This window comes from Capricornis sumatraensis, chromosome X (assembly GCF_032405125.1).
Source record: "Capricornis sumatraensis isolate serow.1 chromosome X, serow.2, whole genome shotgun sequence".
Taxonomy (NCBI): domain Eukaryota; kingdom Metazoa; phylum Chordata; class Mammalia; order Artiodactyla; family Bovidae; genus Capricornis; species Capricornis sumatraensis.
This window is the reverse complement of record NC_091092.1, coordinates 39,955,256-39,977,141: the sequence shown is the minus strand read 5'-3', so window position 1 is coordinate 39,977,141 and position 21,886 is coordinate 39,955,256.

Here is a 21,886-nt window from a genome sequence, read left to right as displayed (position 1 = left end):
CCAATACAATATACTAATGCATATATATGGAATTTAGAAAGATGGTAACAATAACCCTGTATGAGAGACAGCAAAAGAAACACAGATGTATAGAATAGTCTTTTGGACTCTGTGGGAGAGGGCAAGGATGGGATGATTTGGGAGAATGGCATTGAAACATATATATTATCATATGTGAAATGAATTGCCAGTCCAGGTTTGATGCATGATACAGGATGCTTGGGGCTGGTGTACTGGGATGACCCAGAGGGATGGGATGGGGAGGGAGGTGGGAGGGGGGTTCAGGATGGGGAACACATGTACACCCGTGGCGGATTCATGTCAATGTATGGCAAAACCAATACAATATTGTAAAGTAATTAGCCTCCAATTAAAATAAATAAATTTATATTTTTAAAAAAGTATATGTAGTGATTTTTTCAACTTCCTGCTTAGCATCTTTATTAAGATCAGATCATAAAGCTCATCAGATGAGTAGAAGATTTTTCAAGACATGCATCAGTGAAACTCCTCCTAAATGTGATTATATCTAAATCATCTATATCCTTTCATGTGCATAAACTTTAATGGCTATCAAGGTGAATCAATTTGCAAACACCTGGGCTGGATAATCACCCCTGTCTCTTTGTATTCTTCATCCTTACCACACTAACTCTTCTTGTGATGCTTTCATCCCTGTTAGATTCTCCCCAACTCTTCACATCCTTCTCTTTAAAAATGTGAATCATATATTCCCTTTAGGACTCATTTTATAGCCCGATGATAGCCATGGCATGATAGATTTGGAGATACCCTTAGAGCTCTCCAAAGCTCCCTTACTTGTTTCATAAATGAGAAAGCTAAATCCTAGAGAAGAGATGTGATCTACCTGCTCGTTTGGAGACCTAGGTCACCTAATTTCCAACTTGGTATACTTCCTATCACTGCACACCAATTCAAGCGGTCATATCCCTTTGACCATGTGCATTTAGAAACATTTGAAAAATAGATATGGAGTCAGATACCAAAATACCAGCTTTCCTACTGCTAAGGCTTGATTGGAAAATGTGGCCTGGATCTGTGGCCACAAGTGGGATTCTAATACCTGTCACTTTGCCCCTCCCCAAATCAAACTGGGCTGACTAGCTACCAAGACAAAGAAGCCTAGACTCAGTGCATTTACCACATGGCCACATAGTGGGGGAAGGCAGGTCTGAGCTACACATAATCTTTTTTCCTAGTTTCACGAAACACATGACTCATTTCTCTTGGACAGAAACAGTGAGTGAGAGGTAGGAAAAGAGAACATAATCTCTATTTAATATTTATGAAGGGGTCAGAATTCCTCTTCGATAGACCAGGGTGGGAAGGAAGACATGAAGAAGAAAATTGCTCCACGAATCTTCTATTCCCAAAGAGCTTGTTACTCAAATCTAGGACTGTGCTTTGCCAAGATACTATAAATAAACAACTTCTATTTATAAGTGTCCAACATCTTATTTTGCTTCTTTAAGTAACAAAATCCTGATTTTCCTTTGGGAAATCTCAACTCCTATTAACTCAATCAGTGGAGTTGTAGCAGAGCTCACACCCCTTTTCTGCCCCCACATAACATAAATAAAATTTACCATCTTAACCACTGTTAAGTGTACAATTCAGTAGTGTTAAGTATATTCACACTGTTGTGCAAATAATCTCTAGAACTTTTTCATCTTACAAAACTGAAACTCTGTACTCATTAAAAAGCAGTTCTCTAGTTAGGGAGTTTGGGACTGACATGGACATACTACTATCTTTAAAGTGGATAACCAACAAGGACCTACTGTATAACACAGGGAAAGGAACTCTGCTGAATACTATGGAACAATCTAAATGGGAAAAGAATTTGAAAAAGAATAGAAGCATGCATGTATATATATAACTGAATCACTTTGCTGTATATCTGAAAGTATTACAATATTGTTAACCAACTATATTCCAATACAAAATAAAAAGTTAAAAAAAATAAAAACAATTTGCTTTAAAAAATAATTCTCTCCCATTATAAGTTATTAGATGATATTGATTATACTTCCCTGTGCTATGTAGTAAATCTTTGTTGTCTATTTTATATATGGTAGTGTGTATCTGTTTATCTCAAATTCCAAATTCATTCCTTCCCACGTTCCCCATTGGTACAACTGAAACTAACACAATATTGTAAATCAATTACACTTCAATTAATAAAACAATTCATCAAAACTACAATGAGGTACCACCTCACCCTGGTTAGAATGACCATCATTAAAAACTCTACAAATAGCAAATGATGGAAAGGATGTGGAGAAAAGGGAATCCTCCTACATTGTTGGTGGGAATGTATAGTCACTATGGAAAACAGTATGAAGGTTCCTCAGAAATCTAAAAATAGAATTACCATATGATCCAGCAACCCCACTCCTGGGTATATATTCAGACAACACTCCAATTCAAAAAGATACATGCACTCCTATGTCCACAGCACCACTATTCACAATAGCCAAGACATGGAAACAACCTAAATGTCCATCAACAGATGAATGGAAAAAGAAGTGGCACATATCTACAATGGAATACTACTCAGCCATAAAAAGAATAAAATAATGCCATTTGCAGCATCATGGATGAACCTAAAGATTATCATATTAAGTACAGTAATTCAGAAAAAGAAATAAAAATACCATATGATATCACTTACATGTGGAATCTATGACACAAATGAACTTATCTATGAAACAGAAACAGAATCACAGACATAGAAAATAGACTTGTGGTTGCTGAGGAGGAGAGGGTTGGGGGAGTGATGAAATGGAAAGTTAAGGTTAACAGATATAAGTTATTATATATAGCATAGACAAACAACAAGGTCCTACTGAATAGCACAGAGAACTATAATATATTCAGTATTCTAAGATAAACCATACTGAAAAAGAATATTTTAAAATAATATATATATAACTAAATCACTTTGCTGTATAGCAGAAATTAACACTACATTGTAAATCAACCATATTTCAATAAATTTTTTTTTTAAATTCTCCACTTGGACCTCCCTTCAGCCCCTGACAACCACCATGCAAATTTCTCTATGACTTTGACTACTCTTTATACTTTATATGAGTAAAATCATAAAATATTTGTCTTATTGTGACTGGCTCATTTCATTTAGCATAGTGTTCTCAAGGTTCATCTTGTAGCATTTGTCAGAGAAAAAAACTCCACGCTTAAGTATATTACAGTCAAGCTACTCAAACCAAAGTTCAAGTGAAAATCTTTGAAGTGCCTAGAGGGAAAAGAAACATGTTTCCCTAGGAGAACAATACAAGGAAATAGTTGCCTTATCAACAGCAACTATGGAAAGCAGAGGACAATGAAACAACGTCTTTAAAGTGCCAGAAAGAATAAAGCAAAGACAAAAATATGACCAACTTAGAATTCTATACCTAATAAAAATATATTTCAAAGGTCATTGAAAAAGAGACATTCTCAGACCAAGAAAGGCTGAAAGATTTTTTAACAGCCACCTTAAAGTAGAAAAAAAATACTAAAGGAAGTTCTTGTAAACTGAAAGGAAATTTTTCCAGATACAAGCATGGAAGTCTAAGAAAGAATGAACAGGAATGGAAAGTGTAAATATTTTGGCAATTATAAAAGACTATTTAAAACAACAACGATAATATTTTGTAGGGTTAAATGCAAAATACAGTGTGTTAATTTAAAAGATTGGAGGGGTAGATAGAGCTAAGCTGCTATAAGGTTATGGTATTGTTCTGAATGTGGTAGAAATACTAATTTAAGACAGACTGTAACAAGTTACAGATGGATTTTTAAAATTTTTTAGGGTGACTTCTAAAAGAATGATACAGAAAAGCATAATAAAAGGGCTAATAAAGGAGATAAAATATAGAATAATAAAAAATACTTCTTTAAAATAAAGAAGGTAGAAAAAGGAAGAATAAAGAAATTAAAATAGATGAGACATAAAGAAAGCAAATCGCAAGGTGGTAGACTTAAGATCAACTGAATCTACCTGCCAGTACAGGAGACATAAGAGATGCAGATTCGATCCCTGGATCAGGAAGATTCCCTGAAGGACAGCATGGTAACCCACTCAAGTATTCTTGCCTGGAGAATTCCATGGACAGAAGAGTCTTGTGGGCTACAGTCTGTATGGTTGCAAAGAGTCAGACATTACTAAAGCAACTTAGCACACATGCATGCTTATCAGCAATTACACTAAATATAGACAAAACACTCCAATGCAAATAGCTAAATTATCAGACTTGGATTTTAGAAAATCGAGCCCTCAACTATACCTATTTACAAAAAGCACTTTTTTCTTTTAGGCTACACCATGTGGCATGTGGGATCTTACTTTCCCAATCAGGGATCAAACTCATGCCCCCTGCAGTGGAAGTACAGAGTCTTGGACCACCAAGGAAGTCCCACGAAACACACTAAATGTAAAGATAGAAATAGATTGAAAGTAAAACTAAGGAAAAAGATGCACTATACAAACACTAATCAAAAGAAGTGTGACTATATTAGCATCAAGCCAACTATAGTTTAAGGAGGGAAGTATTATGCAAGATAAGAAAATTGTATAATAGTAAAAAGCTCAACTCAACAGTGCTTATATGTATAACTAAATATGAATATACCTAATAATATAGTACATATGTATTTAGACAGCTGCTGGAGAATGTACAGTTTGAATCAACTGGCTAGTAACCAAAGCAAGAGATAGTACTAAATCATGGTCCTTAAATCCAGACCAACTCCCACTTGAGGATTTCTTTGAAACAGTCTCCATCTCTGATAAATGAGCTGGAGTAGAGACAGGGATAATTTATTCCTTGTTCCTAGGCTGTATTCCAAAGGACGATAATTACTAACTTGTTTCAGGAAGGGAATGTATGTAAGTATTTTGGGGATAGAGCTAATGAATCAAGTGACCCTCAATTTTAAGGCTCACCTGGTCCCAGTCTGATTTATCAATATTTCCAGACTTCCTACTTTTTTTTTGTCTAACATGGGAAATACTTAAACATACACAATGACTCTCAGCCATCTAACATTTTTGGCAGTAGGAAGATATGGCTTCATTAAAGAAAATTTTGTGCTCTTTCCTTTCCACTTACATATGGGCCAGCATGGACTAAAACGTCTATCTATGCAGACACTTAAAAAAGCTACAAAAAGTAGCAACTACCTCAGCATCTTCATCGTTTCCAAACTTCAGACAAATAGGTACATGAACTTATCTACAAGAATCAATAAAACCAGTTTAACTTGATGGCATGCAAATTCATGCTAAAGATTATCGTCTTTCCAGTCAGCGATGAAGGGATCTGTTGTCCAACTTTCCATGTCAATGCAGCAAATTTCATATTATAGGTCCGTCACTTTCTAGATATCGGTTTTGTTTCCAACATTGCTTTAGTCAGGAATCTTTCAGATACAGGCAACAGAAATCAATGTTAAAACAGCTTAAGCAACAAAAAGGTGTATAGGCTCACATGTCCAAGCGGAGATCTGGCAGAGTTAGATCTCGTTGCTCAACAATGAAGTCTGGGACCCCTTTCATTTCCTAGCCCTGTGCCTCTCTATATGCTGATTATTTCTTTGCTGGGCTCTCTCCATTTGGTATGAAAGATGTTTTGTGGCAGTTACTTTTATAACTCAAAATTTAAAAGGTAGAGAGGGTTTTTCTCCCCCAAAATACTCATAGAAAATGTCAAGCCAGGCTCCACTTGGCTCATGAGCTGTTCTCTGTACAAATTGCTATGTCTATGGGAATTCAGTGTGAAGATCGGCCTACTCTGAGTATCATACCCATCTCTGTGTCCATGAGAGAAATGTATCATTTGTGAAAACAACTTACATAAGGTAATTAGGGAGGGATAGTTCCTAAAACAAAGTACTGTTGGGCTGAATCTAAGAGGTATTATGTTCACTATAGACCTTGACCCTTACATGTGTTATTTTTCTACTTACAAAAATAATAACTGTTCATTGTTTTAAAGATACAAATACATAGAAATTCAGTGTATCATTTTGGTGCAAAGCATGTCTCTGAAATCAGATAGATCTCGGCTTTCAATATTACTCAAACACATTTTAATTTTGTAATTCTGGATAAGATACTGATCTTTTCCGAATTTCGGTGTCTTCCCCTGCAAAGTAGGGAACATGATAATACTGACTTCATGGGTTATTTATGAAAATTAAATGTGGTAATGTACAAAAGTGCTAAGAACATTGCCTCTGTTCTTATGATAAAGTGAAATGAAGTGAAAGTCACTCAGTCATGTCCGATTCTTTGTGACCCCATGGACTATACAGTTCATGGAATTCTCCAGGCCAGAATACTGGAGTGGGTACCCTTTCCCTTCTCCAGGGGCTCTTCCTAACCTAGGGATCAAACCCAAGTCTCCCACATTGCAGGCAGATTCTTTACCATCTGAGCCACCAGGGAAGCCCAAGAATACTGGAGTGGGTAGCCTATTCCTTCTCCAGCGGATCTTCCCAACCCAGGAATCGAACTGGGATCTCCTGCATTGCAGGTGGATTCTTTACCAACTGAGCTATGAGTGAAGGCATATAGTAAATATGGGGTTTTCCAGGTGGTGCTAGTGGAAAAGAACCTACCTACCAATGCAGGACACATAAGAGATGAGGGTTCAATTCCTGGATCAGGAATATCTCTTAGAGAGGAGAATGGCAATATACTCAAGTACTCTTGCTTGGAGAGTCCCATGGACAGAGGAGCCTGGTGGGCTATAGCTCATGGGTCGCAAAGAGTTGGACATGACTGAAGTGACTGAGCACAACACAGCAGAGCATGGTAAATATGGGCATACAATAAGCCCATGTTAGTTAAAATCATTCGTAATATAGAATATTCAAGTCATCACTATTCCCATCTTCTGATTCCAACCTCAGCCCACTAAACTGTTTCTCCACATTTTATCCCATATTTAAATTGACACATGTCTTTTGTTCATGGAGTAATCATAGGATAATATCATATAAGCTGATTTTTTTTTAATTTGCAACTCTACCCTCCTTTAATATAACAAAGAAAATGTCCCTGTTCCTATATGAGGCAATTCCTATTTCTTTTTTCTTTAAATTGGAGGCTAGTTGCTTTTACAATGTTGTGTTGGTTTCTGCTGTACAACAAAATGAATCAGTCATAACTAAATATATATTCCCACCCTCTTGATCTATTTCTGTCCTTAAATTCTCCCCTTTCCTGCTTTCTAGAGAAACCTACACTATCAGCAATCATCAAATCCTATCTCCTGTAAAGTCAACTTCCTTCTTTCACTATGACCTTCCTCATTAATAGATATGACTCGTCAAGCCCATTCCTAATTTAAAAATCCTGCCCTAAATGATACAGCCCTTTCCAGATGCCTCCTTGTCTCTCTCCTCCCATTCACAAATACACCTCTCTAACATTTTTCCATATTTATTAATTTCCTCATTCATCAACCCTCTCTGATTTGCTCTCTACCAGTCCAACAAAGCAGCCCTTAGGAAAATGTGTCCATTTGAGTTGGTGACATGGAGGTCACTGATGACTTTCATAAGGGCTGTTTTGTCTTTACTTTTATATGAATTTAAATTTTTTCTATTTTTCCTGAGTTATATATATATATATATATTCATTTATTTGGCTGCACCAGGTCTTAGTTGCACCATGTGGGATCTAGTTTCCTGACCAGGAAAAGAACCTGGGCCCCCTGCTTTGGGAAGGCAGAGTCTTAACCACTAGACCACCAGGGAAGCCCCTATTTTTCCTGAGTTGAGTCAACTTTTATTTCATATCTTACTGGTTTTTTTTGTCTATCTATGTTCTTTTTTTATATCTGATTCAAGGTATTTAAAAAATATATCTAAAAGCTTCTAGGGGGATATATAAAATTCAGAATGGAATACTGTTTTCAATTTTACTTAACTGCATGGCTTTTTTGTTTGTTTGTTTGAGATAACTTTCACCACCAAAAATTCTTTGATTCATATGTTCTGATTATTTTTACAGTAGCTTTGTATGAATATGATCTACTTTTTTCTATTATTTTCATGGACAGAATTCTTAGAGAATGCTGTTGTCCATTCTGCCCTCTTCCTTGAAGTTTCATTTATGGACAGTGCTGTTGGTGCAAGAGAGAGAGAGAGGGGTTGTCTTATTTTCCTTTCTTTTTGGCATCATCTTTAATTTTACCCTGATCTTCCCCTCTCTCCTTACACAGCCTTATTTTTCTAGTCTACTGACACCCTCTGTGACTTCCCTGGTGGTTCAGATGGTAAAGCATCTGCCTACAATGTGGGAGACCCAGGTTTGATCCCTGGGTTGGGAAGATGCCCTGGAGAAGGAAATAGCAACCCACTCCAGTACTCTTGCCTGGAAAATTCCATGGACGGAGGAGCCTGGTAGGCTACAGTCCATGGGGTCACAAAGAGTCGGACATGACTCTATCTATCTGACTTTCCCATACAAGCATATGAAGCAGCCTTGCTGGTCTCACACTCTTGCAAGCCCCTGCTTGCAATCAGCACTGTGAAATGCCAAGTCCCAACCTGTGTTCAATATTGTCTCAGTATTTTGCTCAATATATGTTTATATATATGCTAAAATATATGACGTGGGTATATTTTATATAATATGTAAAAACCCTGATTCATATCTGTTATATCTAAACATTTTTTTGTCATTTAATGTTGAATGCTCACATTTTGGGTTAATTTTATCACTGCTTCATCTAAGTTCTCTGGTAACATCAACTGTTTTTCAAGAAGCTTCTTAAACCATCCCTCTCCCATTTTCTGCATGCACAAGCTTCCAGCAACAAGTAGGCAGCAAGAACTCTACCCATTTGATTATTTTATCATATTATTATTTTCTCTATTTAGGGGTAATTTTAAGGTTGCCATGTTCTTAATTTTCCAGAAATGCTGAAGGTATGGGTAATGTATGGGCTTTTAAGATAAATGTATGGAGGAAATTTAGAATCAGGCAGCCATCACTGTTCTCTAAATCCACTTCTCTGGCTTTTAATAAATAGTTTGATCATATAATGTATGTTTCCCTAAATTTACTTGGCTTAATTTTGCTTATGTTGAGCTTTATAAAAATGTACTCATACTATATATATTCTTCATGGAATTGCATTTTTCACTCATCATTCTAATACTCAACCATGTTGTTATATAGCTATATTTCTCTCAACTTTACTGCTGTAAAAATGCATTTCATTATATGACTGCTTATTATTGATACTACTACTGACACCTCTCTGATGACACCTCTCTACTGATGGGCATATAGATTATTTTTTATCTTTGTTACTACAATCAATGCTACTATGAACCTAAACAGTACATATCTCTTGTTGCTCATGTACAAGATTTTTCCTAGGGCTGCACTGTCCACTGTGGTATGAACTAGTTACATTTCACTACTGAGCATTTAAAATGGTCAAGTAAGAATTGAAATATGCCAACAGTATAAAATATACACTGAATTTCAAAGACTTAGTGAGAAAAAGAGGGATATAAAATATTTCACTTATAGTTTTATATTGGTTACGTGTTGAATTTGTGATATATTGGATATATTTCTTTAATTAAATATATTATTAAATTAATATCACCTGTTTCTCTTCATTTTTTGTTTAGCTCCAAGAATATTAAAAGTGACATATTTGGCCTTCATTTGCGGTTCATACTAGATTTCTATTAGAATGTGCTGCTAGGGACACGATGGAGCAACTGAGCATGCAGGCACACTATAGGGCAAAGACTTAGGAAGAGAATTTCCGGGAATAAGATTATGTGACTCTTCATCATTAATGATAAAGTCAAATTATTTTTCAATAATTTATTAATAATTTTAAATAATATTATTTTCAATGAGATTGTACAAATTTATACCAACAGCAGTACTGTATAAGACTTTCCATTGATCTATATTCTTGGGATTGTCAGATAATTTAATCACTGTCAATCACTTGTAAAATAGTACCTTACTGAGCTCTTCATTTTCACTTTTCAGATTATTCATTTCCTATTTTTATACTGTCATTCATGTTTCTGTTTATCCACTGAATTTTTTGTTTTTCTTTACTGATTTGTAAGAAAGGCTTTCTGTATTTAAGACACCAAAATTTTGTCTATTATATATGTTGCAAGTATGCTTTCCCAACCTAGAGTTTATCTTTTTGCCTTCTTTATGGTATATTTTCATAAACATATATTTTAATTTTAATGTAATCAAATTTATCAAACTTTGTTTTTTAAATAGTAGAGTTTTGTTTGTTTTTTTTTTTTTGGCCTTCAATGTAACCTAGCCTGAGGTCATAAGGTGGCGCTAGTGGTAAAGAATCTGCCTGCCATTGCAGGCGATATAAGAGACTCAGGTTCTATCCCTGGGTTGGGAAGATCCCCTGGAGAAGGAAATTGCAACCCACTCCAGTATTTCTGCCTGGAGAATCCCATGGACAGAGAAGCCTGGCGAGCTGCAGTCCACAGGGTTGAAGAGTTGGACATGACTGAAGCAATTTACCACCACCACGAGGTCATAAAGCTATTCTTCCATAGTTTCTTCTAAAAGTGTTAGAACATGAACATGAATTTCATAGACATGCAATATATCTCCATTTACTTAGGTCTTTTGTAATGTGATTAAATGTAGGTTCAGATACTTCTCCATAGATGTCTTGTTCATCTTTTATTATATTTATTCCTAAGTGCCTTAATAGTTTCCCAGCTCCCACAAATGATAGCTTTTTAAAGCAATCATGTTTTTCTATTTGTTGCTATAATATATAAATGCAATTAAATTTATATATCAATCATACTGTAAGCCATGTAAGAAACTCTATTATTTCTAAAAATTTGCACATAGATTCTTTTTGGTTTTCTATGTAAATAAATCATATGAATTATAAATAAAAAATAGTTTTGTTTCATCCTTTTCACTCTGAGTTGCTTCACATTTCAGTCCTTCATTCATATGGAACTTATTTAGCTGTAGGGTGTGAAGTGGTGGTTTTATTTCATTTTCCATGTGGATAACCGACTGTACTAGTTCCACTTATTGAACAACTAAATCTTTCTTACCCAGTGAGTTTAATGCCTTTGTCATATGGTGCTCAGTCATTCAATTGTGTCCGACTCTTTGTGACCCCATGGACTGTAGCCTGCCAGGCTCCTCTGTCCATGGGATTATCCTGACAAAGGATACTGGAATGGGTTGCCATTTCCTCCTCCAGGGGGTCATATATCAAGATCTTATATATATATGTTTCTGTTTCTGGGTTTTTTTATTATTTTACATTGATTATATTATTCTCCTTCTTTAAAGAACTTTAAAAATTTCTTGCAAAGCAGGTCTACTGGTAACACATTCCCTCAATTTTTGTCTGAGGAGGTATTTATTTATCCTTACACTTGAAGTATAATTTCACAGGGTGCAGAATTATAGGTTGATGGGGTTTTTCTTGTCATCACTTTAAATATTTCTCATCACTCTCTTCTTACATGTTTTCTGAAGAGAAATCAGATATAATTCTTATCTTTGCTCTTTTATAAAGTGTTCCTCCTCTCGGCTTCTTTCACAATTTTGTATTTGTGTTTTATTTTCTATAGTTTGAAATGATATGTGTAGGTGTCTTTCAAGGGCATTCATCCTGCTTAGTGTTCTCCAAGCTTCCTGGATATGAAGCTTGCTGTCTGATATTAATTTGGAGAAGTTTATGTTATTCTTTCAAATATTTCTTCTATCCTTTTTTCTCTCTCTCCTCCCTCTGGAGAGGGTATGCCCATTACATGTATGTTACAGCTTCAGTAGTTGCCCCACAGTCCTTGGGTAGTCTCTTCTGTTTTCAGTCTTTGTTCTCTTAGATTTGCATTTTGGAAGTTTCTTCTGAAGAGATACCCTCAAGCTCAGAGATTCCTTCCTCAGGAATGTCGTCTACTAATAAGCTCATCAAAGCCATTTTTTATTTCATTTTTTAAAGATCTCTAGTATTTCTTTTTGGTTGTTTATTTGGAGTTCCATCTCTTTGTTTATATTACTCAGTTGTTTTTGCATGCTGCCTACTTTGTTAGACTGCTTAGCATACTGTTTATTGTTGTTTAAATTCCTCATCTGATCATTTCAGCACCCTGAAATGATCTTATGCTTGCTCTGTCTCCTCAAATCACATATTTTTATTTTTAGTAGGCTTTGTAATTTTATTTATATTCAGACATGATGTACCAGGTAAGAGGAACTATGGTAAATAGGCCTTTAGTAATATTGTGGTGAGATGTGAGGGGAAGGGAAGCATTCTATAATCTTATGATTAGTTCTCATAATTTAAGAGAACCTATACCTCAAGACTGTGAACTTCACAAGTGCTTCTCCATACCTCCCTACTCCCACTAAGGTGGGACAGGTTGGCTAGAGGGTGCTGTAGCTAACTATATCCCTTCTCTCAGGTCAGTTAGGCTCTGATAACATTCCCGCAGGTTAAGCTCTTGTTCACGAATTTCCACTGTACACAAAATGGTTTCTTCTCCTCTTCCCTTGCCAGAAGAACAAGGAAATCAGACACAAATAGACTGCCAGATATTTGTCCAGTAAAGATGGGTTTATTGGCGATCAGCAGAAAATTGCAATTCAGAAGTCTTCAATCATGGCAAACCAAGTCCTGCCCACCAAGGGAAGGAAAGCTCTTTTACAGAGAGGAATAGGAAGTTGGGAGAGTGATAATAAAGAGTCTATGGCTTTTCATTGGCTGAGTCTTCCCCAGGGAAGAAGAGAAATCTTTCTTCCTGTTGATCTCTGCTATCTTCGCGGGGCACGAGAGCTCCCCCTTCTGGTTTCCCAACTCTATTTAACTGAGGTTTTTGTTTCTTATTTATTTATTTATTTTACAGAACTTTTCCCCAACATTTACTGTCAGAACCTGGTTGAGTTCCTGGATGTAAAACTCACAAAACCATAGGGTCCCCTCTATGACTGGGCCCCATGGAGATTGTAATTCTCAGTCTTGTCTACACTGAATCTCCAGCAATTTGTCAGTTACAGTTTGCGTTTGCCTACCTTGGCACCAGTTGCTGTGGCAGTTTGCACTTTTGAGTCAGTTCTAGTAAGCCATGAGTCCCTGTATTTGCCTGTCTGCCTCTCTAATCTTGCGGGCAGTGGTTTGTCCTGTGTCCTTGGCTCTCTATTATGTGTCCAAGAGGAGTTTTTGATTTTTCAGTCTGTTCAGCTTTTTGCTTGTTACTAGGATATGGTGGTGACTTCTAAGTTCCTTACATGGGAAACCAGAAAACAAAAGTTTAGCACTTATTTACTTGCTTTTAATGTTGAGTTGTAAGAATTGTTAATGTAAGCTGGATATGTCTTATCAAATATATACTTTGCAAATATTTTCTCTCATTGTGTGGGTTAACTGTCACTTCACTGATAGTATCTTTTGAAGCAGAAATGGTTTTAATTTGATTAATCCCAATTTCACTATTTCTTTCTTTTGTCATTGTACTTTTGGTGTTATCTCCAAGAATCTATTGCCTAACTCATGATCACAAAGATTTATTCCTATGTTTTCATTGAAGAGTTTTACAATTTTAGATCTTACATTTAGGTCATTGATCTTTCCTTTTACTCTTTGTGCCCTTGAATTCAATCCTTGTGTTTTGTTGAGAGCATATAATTGGATCATCTTCTAAAAATCCATTCTTCTAATTTCTACCTTTTCTTTGAGGTGCTTAATCTATTTACATTAATATAATCACTGATAAGGTCGGACTTTGGGTAAGCCCTTTGTTTCTATATGGTTTTTTTTTTTGCTTGTTTCTCTCTTTCTACAGTGCTGAATTTTCAAAACTATACACATGTGCTGTATTTAGAATTACTATAAATTTCTGGTGAATTCAGCCTTTTGTTCTGTGGTGACCATCTCTAGCCTTAATGATGGTTTTTGTCTTAGTCTTTTTTATATTTAGTAATAGTGCTATCGTAGCTTTCTTTATTCTATTGTTTTGCCTGGTACATATTTTTTCTGCACTTGGTATATATATGTTTTGATAATCTACTATTTCAACCCTTCCTAGAAATATTTTCTTATTGAGATTATATATATTTGTTAGCCACTCAGTCACAGTTTATCACAATAAACTGTGGAAAATTCTGAAAGAGATGGGAATACCAGACCGTCTGACCTGCCTCTTGAGAAGTCTGTATGCAGGTCAGGAAGCAACAATTAGAACTGGACATGAAACAACAGACTGGTTTCAAATAGGAAAAGGAGTACATCAAGGCTGTGTATTATCACCATGCTTATTTAACTTATATGCAGAGTACATCATGAGAAACGTTGGACTGGAAGAAGCAAAAGCTGGAATCAAGATTGTTGGGAGAAATATAAATAATCTCAGATATTCAGATGACACCACCCTTATGGCAGAAAGTGAAGAACTAAAGAGCCTCTTGATGGAAGTGAAAGAGGAGAGTGGAAAAGTTGGCTTAAAGCTCAACATTCAGAAAACAAAGATCATGGCATCTGGTCCCATCACTTCATGGGAAATAGATGGGGAAACAGTGGAAACAGTGTCAGACTTTATTTTTGGGGGCTCCAAAATCACTGCAGATGGTGACTGCAGCCATGAAATTAAAAGACACTTACTACTTGGGAGAAAAGTTATGACCACCCTAGACAGCATATTAAAAAACAGAGATATTACTTTGCCGACAAATGTCCATCTAATCAAGGCTATTTTTTTTTTCCAGTAGTCATGCATGAATGTGAGAGTTGGACTGTAAAGAAAGCTGAGCACCAAAGAATTGATGCTTTTGAACTATAGTGTTGGAGAAGACTCTTGAGAGTCCCTTGGACTGCAAGGAGATCCAACCAGTCCATCTTAAAGGAAATCAGTCCTGAATATTCATTGGAAGGACTGATGCTGAAGCTGAAACTCCCATACTTTGGCCACATGATGTGAAGAACCAACTCATTTGAAAAGACCCTGATGCTGGGAAAGATTGAAGGCAGGAGGAGAAGGGGACAAGAGAGGATGAGATAATTGGATGCCATCACTGACTCAATGGACAGTTTGAGTAAACTCCAGGAATTAGTGATAGACAGGGAGGCCTGGCATGCTTCAGTCCTTGGGGTCACAAAGAGTCGGACACGACTAAGCGACTGAACTGACTGACTGACAGTCATGTCTGACTCTTTGAGATCCCATGGACTATAGCCTACAAATCTCCTCTGTCTGTGGAATTCTCCAGGCAAGAATATTGGAGTGGGTAGCCATTCCCTTCTCCAGGGGATCTTCCCAACCCAGGGATCAAACCTGGGTCTCCTGCATTGCAGGCGGACTAGTTTACCATCTGGGCCACCATATTACTGCTTCATTTCTATTCAAACTGCTTTTTCTATTCTTCTAATTCTTTCTCTCTCATGAGATAAAAATCTCATGATTTTTATGGCAAAATTATTATATTTTATTCTTTTTCATAGTCCACTCTTTTTGTAATAGTTTGGAATTTATGCATCAGGTAATATATATATATTTTGGCCATACTACATGATATATAGGATCTTAGCTCATGGACTAGGGATCAAACCCCTGCAGTAGAATCATGGCATCTTAACCACTGGAACACTAGGGAAGTCCCTCAAGTAATATTCTTTCAGTAGTTATTAGTACATTTTCTTTCATAATACACCCTAAAATTACAAAGAATACCTTACTCTCCCTCTCCAAAAAACCATGCATGTTAGTACCTTTTAACTCTAAGCAACCCTCCCCCCATTCCTGCCTACAGCAGGCTGTCTGGTCCAATATTTTATTTTTGTCCTCTTTTTAGGCCAATAAATTAAACATGATTAATATTTTATACATAAAATGTGTACTTAGGTTGACATACATGCTTACCATGTAATCTGTTCAACATTCCTTCCTTTTCCAAAAAGAACTTTAAAAAAGTAGAAAACATACAGTTCAAGTATACAGTTCAATGAGTTTTGACAAATATGTACACTCACTGGATATGTGGTCATGCTGCACATCCCCCACCCAGCCTCCTGCCACTAGCTGTCTGGAATGCAGTCAGCAGAGAGGGAGCCATGTGGAAGAGGGCTAGGAACTGTGGTAGTCTGGAAAGTGCCTACTCTCTTCTAAATCGAGAAGGTGCTACTTTACTCGATTGTTGCCATGAGGGCCCAGTCTTGTCACTTCTTTGGATTTTTCATGAGATGCAGGAAATCCAGAAATTATGAAAAATCCTCTGCCTTGTAATTCTTGGCAATGGATTTGAATGCCTTAAAACACTGAGCAGGCCAACACAAAATATTTCTACAGGCATAATATTCCCCTTCAATCACTATTTTTCTACTTTTGCCATAGATAATGGTAGTCTGTGTATCAGGCTGAGGTTGGGTTCCCTCAATTTCAGTGGAAGCTGCTCCGCCTGTGGAAGAAGAATGTGTGCCTCTCAATCTCTTTCCATGGAAAACAAAACTACCCGTGGAAAAGAGGGGTGAAAAGAGGGACACCCAAAGTAACTGAAACAGTCACAGAAACTCTCAGGGCCTTTCTTGGTGGTGAGCGAAGATGAGAACTTTGCATGGTAGAGATGTGCCCTGAGAAAGAGCCTACTGCCTCTCAGAGTTAGAGAGATATCACTTAGGAGTGTTTGGCTGCAAATAAGGGGTTTCCCCTTCTGCTTTTACAGTGGTTTTGGTGGTTGGCATCCCAGGATTGGTTTAATTGCTCAAGAGCAGTCCTGATCCACTCTTCCTTTTCTGCTTTCTTACTATTTGTCTTTTTTTCCTGTGCATTTAAGATAGCTATTGTAGCTCCAAGGACTGCATCCATGCTCCAGACAAGGATGATAGCTGAATCTCTATCTTCTTAGAAGGAAAACAGCTTTCCTGGTAGCCTTCCTTATCTATTAGACTTCTGTTTACGTTTAACTGGCTGAACTCTGAAATATGGCTGTTCCTAAGATGCAGGACAAGCTCCTTTGAATAAAGAGTTCTGTTTTTTGTTTTAAGGAGCAAATGGATATTGAAAAAGCATTACCCAAATATACAGCACAAGTAGTTCTGAGGACAATGTGCTGCTATGTTGTTATTACGATAATATTTGTTACCTATTGGCTGGATGCATCATCACCAGTCAGAATATATGTTATGTTTGAGAGAAGTCAAAATAGAAAAGAGTGAAATCCACATCTCCCTGGCCCTCAGGAAAGTAGGTTGAGACCTTTAGTATCTCTTTGTTTCTCCTCAGTCTGAGCTCAATAGCTTTGATGGAGAGATGGTAAGAGAACCAGGGTATGGGATCAGCACAGAGAGTGAAGTTGACTTTGCCATAACTGTCTTTTGTCATATTTTAATGTAAGATTTTGGCCCGTTAGGCTCAGCATTGTAAGCCAGGGGTGGAGCATGTGAGTCTCAATCTGTGGATATCTTGAAATTAGGGTTTGGTGATTATGGGACGAAATTCAAGACTGATGGAGTGGCTAATGATTTGACTCAGGAAGACATTTTAATTTATTAAAAAAAAAAAACCTGTCAACTTGGAAACAGCTACTGCTACCTTGGTAAGGTGCAGAATACCTCTAAACTAGGAATCTTTTAGGGCCCCCTCTACCACAGTTTTAAAAAACAAAACCACAAAGATAGGGAAAGACGAACCCCAAATTGAACATTTGTCTTGGTTCACTGCTAGTGCCTATTCGATATTGTTTGGGATTTGGCATTTCTTCCTTCCATCATTTCATCACTGATTTCATTCAGCAAATATCTGATTACCTAATCTATGCCAAGGTGCTGTGTTCAGAGTGGATACTGAAGTTAAAGAAACATTTCCAAGGGCATCATTTAAAAGGGGAGTTATTGGCTGAATGTGAAAGCTTTACAGAGACTGTAAAAGTGTCATGGGTTGGGTGGAAGAGACTACTGCAAGATCCTTGTGTGTGGACCCAATTTGAAATATATATTAGAAACTTGAGGATATTAGGAAACAACCAAATGGACTCCAGTGTACAAGGGGGTCCCCTGGCAGAGATAGGGAAGGGGATTTAAGCCCTGAAGAACAACAACCAAAAAAACTTTTCAATAAAATCTCTGGAAGGAGGATGGAATGGCAACTGTAGAAGTCTGATCACTCACCATGGAGTCAGAAAGTCAAAACATCCTCTTCGTAGTTCCAGGCCAGGGAGGGTGACAGGAATATTCCCAGGGCAGCATGACGAGGTGTCACTAAAATGTTCCCACAGATGGTCCAAAGTGAACTTGTCTGATGTTCCTCAAAGAAGACAATAAATTTGAAAGGTACTCTTGGGGGTTGGGGGGTAGATAGAAGGAGCTTAAAAGTTGTAGTCTCCTGAATGCTAGACAGTTTATATTTGACCAAGAAATCTGAAATCAATGAAGGGTAATGATTGACCTCCAATTTTGAAAGTGGTGAAGTAGAAGCTTGAAAGTGGAACCTCAGAGGTGTGGACCAATAGAGCAAAAGCACAACTACAGAGTGCCAGTTCATGCCAAGAAAGAGCTCCTTGGGTTATAAGGGGGAATGAGAGGCATAAGATAAAGGAGGAGGCTGTAGTTTATTAACCAAAAGTTGTGGGGCTCAGAGGCAAATATCACTGAGCTTGTCTTAAAGCCTTTGACTGTTCCTGGGTCTAGACTGCCATGGAGAAACATGTCTTAGTTATAGTAATTAACTTTACATGAGCCTGTATTTGTAGATTATATATTCACCTCTACTATGTAAAGTCACATCATTCACACATCTATGCATTATTTTTCTGGCATATAACATTTGAAAAATTTTAACACTATTTTCTGCTTTGGGTTTCAGTATTTGTCAGTCTGATTGAATGAAAATTATATCTAGAATCAACTCTATGGAAATTCTGTGGCAAGGCTTCTAAAATTCATGTTTTAGGGGCCTCCAACAGCACAGAAGGGAAATGGAGTTTTCATTTTTCCTGCTTAGCACCTTTTGATTCACTTTTGCTCTGAGAAGAATATTTAGTAGGAAGAAACATTTTAAGAGTTTAAATGTAATAGAGGGTTCTGAAATAAGGGACTATTTCATCAAAAAGATATTGTTTTAGGATACTGAAACCGAAACAAGTTTGAGGGGTGGGGGGCAGGAACTGGGAAGTTGAGAACCAAGGTATTAAGTCATGGGTTTTATTCTTGAAAGAAAACAATAGAAGGGACTCAATGAGCCTCTCATTTGCCTTTCTGCAAGAATCCTAGTGTTGAGTCTGGTGAATGGATATTTGCTAGGCAATAGATATACTTTTCCTGGTTCAATTCCTGGGTCGAGAAGATCCCCTGAAGAAGGGATAGGCTACCCACTCCGGTATTCTTGGGCTTCCCTGGTGGCTCAGACAGTAAAGAATCCACCTGCAATGCGGGAGAGCTGGGTTCAATCCCTGGGTCGGGAAGATCCCCTGGAGGAGGGAATGGCAACCCACTCCAGTATTCTGGCCTAGAGAAACCCCATGGACAGAGGAGCCTGGCGGGCTACTGTCCATGGGGTCATAAAGGGTCAGACATGACTGAGTGACTAAGCACAGCACAGATATACAGAATTGAAGTAATAAGATTTTAGATGTACAAGTGCTGTAAGCCAAGCCAACACAATCAACCCACACACGGTGTATCCATGTACCTGCAAGGCTATGAGCAAACACCCAGCATGACCCACTGGCTGGCTGTCACTCTCAGCCTTCATGTCACCACTGGCCTTCTGGACTTTTTTATTAGTGTTTGCCTTGTCTAATACTTCCTGTGTTGCTGCAGATGGATTATCCCAATTGTAGCATGGATTACCCAGAAACCAGTCTCTAAACTAGCCATCTCCCTACAGATAATCCCTACTCTTCTGTAGGTGTATAGAAAGGAGAACCAGATGAGGTCCAGATGCCCAGCTTCTCAGGAGTCATAGGAACTGAGACTCACAGGTATAAAAACTGTTGGCCCAATCTACCATTCCCTCAAACTTCCCGCCCAGAGGATCATTTTGTAAAATGAAAGATTAATTAAGAGTGGACAAGATTCCATCATCCACTTGCTCTTGCCAGAGCCCAGGGCTGCTCCATTCATCAATAGCTAATTGTAGTCCAGGTCACTTGATCTCAGGAAGCTAAGAGGGGTCAGGCCACTGTTCATGCTCATGTGTCTACAGGGTGCTGGTGTGGAGTGCACAGAGGTAGGTCTTCTCACCCTTCCCTGTCTTCTTTGTCATCAATCATCATATCAAAAGACCTGAGTTTCACTATGATGGAAACCAAAAGCTTACTTTTTCCGAGAAGGGCTTTTATGTGTTTACAGGCAGTCTGTTATTATATGTATCATTGGTGACTTTTAAGGATAGAAAAGCTTGCAGTAGTGTTGATGGCAATCATTTAATTTACTTCTTTCCCTCCTTGGCTTTAAAACATGAACCAAATATATCCTCTAAGTAAGGGAAAATTGTAATAATGCTGTTGAGTATAGATTTTACTGCTATAGTAACTGTAAAATGACACTGATAATACGTTAAAAAATAATTGTATGTTGGGATTGAATTTTAGTGCTATGACTAAAACTCAGGAAAGCAAATTTAATAAAAATGTAGTTGTCAGGAGTTTTATATGTCATGATATAGGACCTAGTGAACAGCACAGATCAAAGGTTTCTGACTGTAACTGAGGGTGGAGCACAAGAATTAAACAGTTATCCTTCCAGGTGTCTGGGGGCTTAGGGAAGGAGCAGAGACACAGTGGATAATTTCTTACATGTACAGCTGGAAGGTGCACATCAAAGAAATGACATCATGGTAAACAAGGGGGACAAGATCAGGAAGAGAGAAACTGAGTCTCTGAGGTTACTCTTTTAGTACTGAAAGGTCACATCACAGAATGACAACCCTCTGTCAATACAACAGGTGCATGTGGGAATTAAAGGAAGAATTTCTAATGTAATAGGTAGGGTAGAATAGCACTTGAGCTCTGTGCTTAGTTGCTAAATTATCCCTGACTCTTTACAACCCCATGGAATGTAGCCCTCCAGGCTCCTCTGCCCACGGGACTTTCCAGGCAAGAATACTGGAATGTGTTGCCATGCCCTTCTCCAGGGGATCGCCTCAACCCAGGGATCAAACCCACATCTCTTGTGTCACCTACACTGGCAGGCAGGTTCTTTACCACTTGAGGCATCTGGGAGCTACAAAGAGGAAAAAGTGACAAAATAGTGTTTCTGATTAAATCTTCACCAACTAAATTTAACTTATATTTCACTGAATAATAGTTACCACTTATAAAATGCAGCATGTATGCCAGGCCTGGTTTCAGGTGCTCTGTTTATTTACATTATCTCTCATTCTCATACAATCTTGTGAAGCTGTAAGATTCGAACTGCAAAATCCACTACCATTGGAAGGCAAGACTTCAACTCATATTTCTTGTGACTCCTGTAGCTTCCTCTGTCTCCTGCTTCCTCTCACATGGCCTCTGTCCTCATAGGTGCAACCCTCATGTGAAATTTGGTTTGTGTTCAGTTCATACACACACACACATGCACATTCACCACCAAAGCTCTTCACAAAATCTCTGTGAATAGTATGTATATTTGGTAATCATGGGGATGGAGCTACACTGTGAACTATAATTAACTCCTTCCCCCCGCCCCGCGCCCCTGTCCTTTTCAGTTTCTTCTTCCCTCTCCTGCAGAGACCCCTTGGGAACCTCAAATTCCTATCATTTTATTTTAAGCTGACATTGGCTCCACCCCTCTCACACTTGCTTAGTCAATTCCTTCGAGGTGCTCAGCAGACAAAAGAACATTCTATTTTAAAAGATATGCTCTCTTCATATATC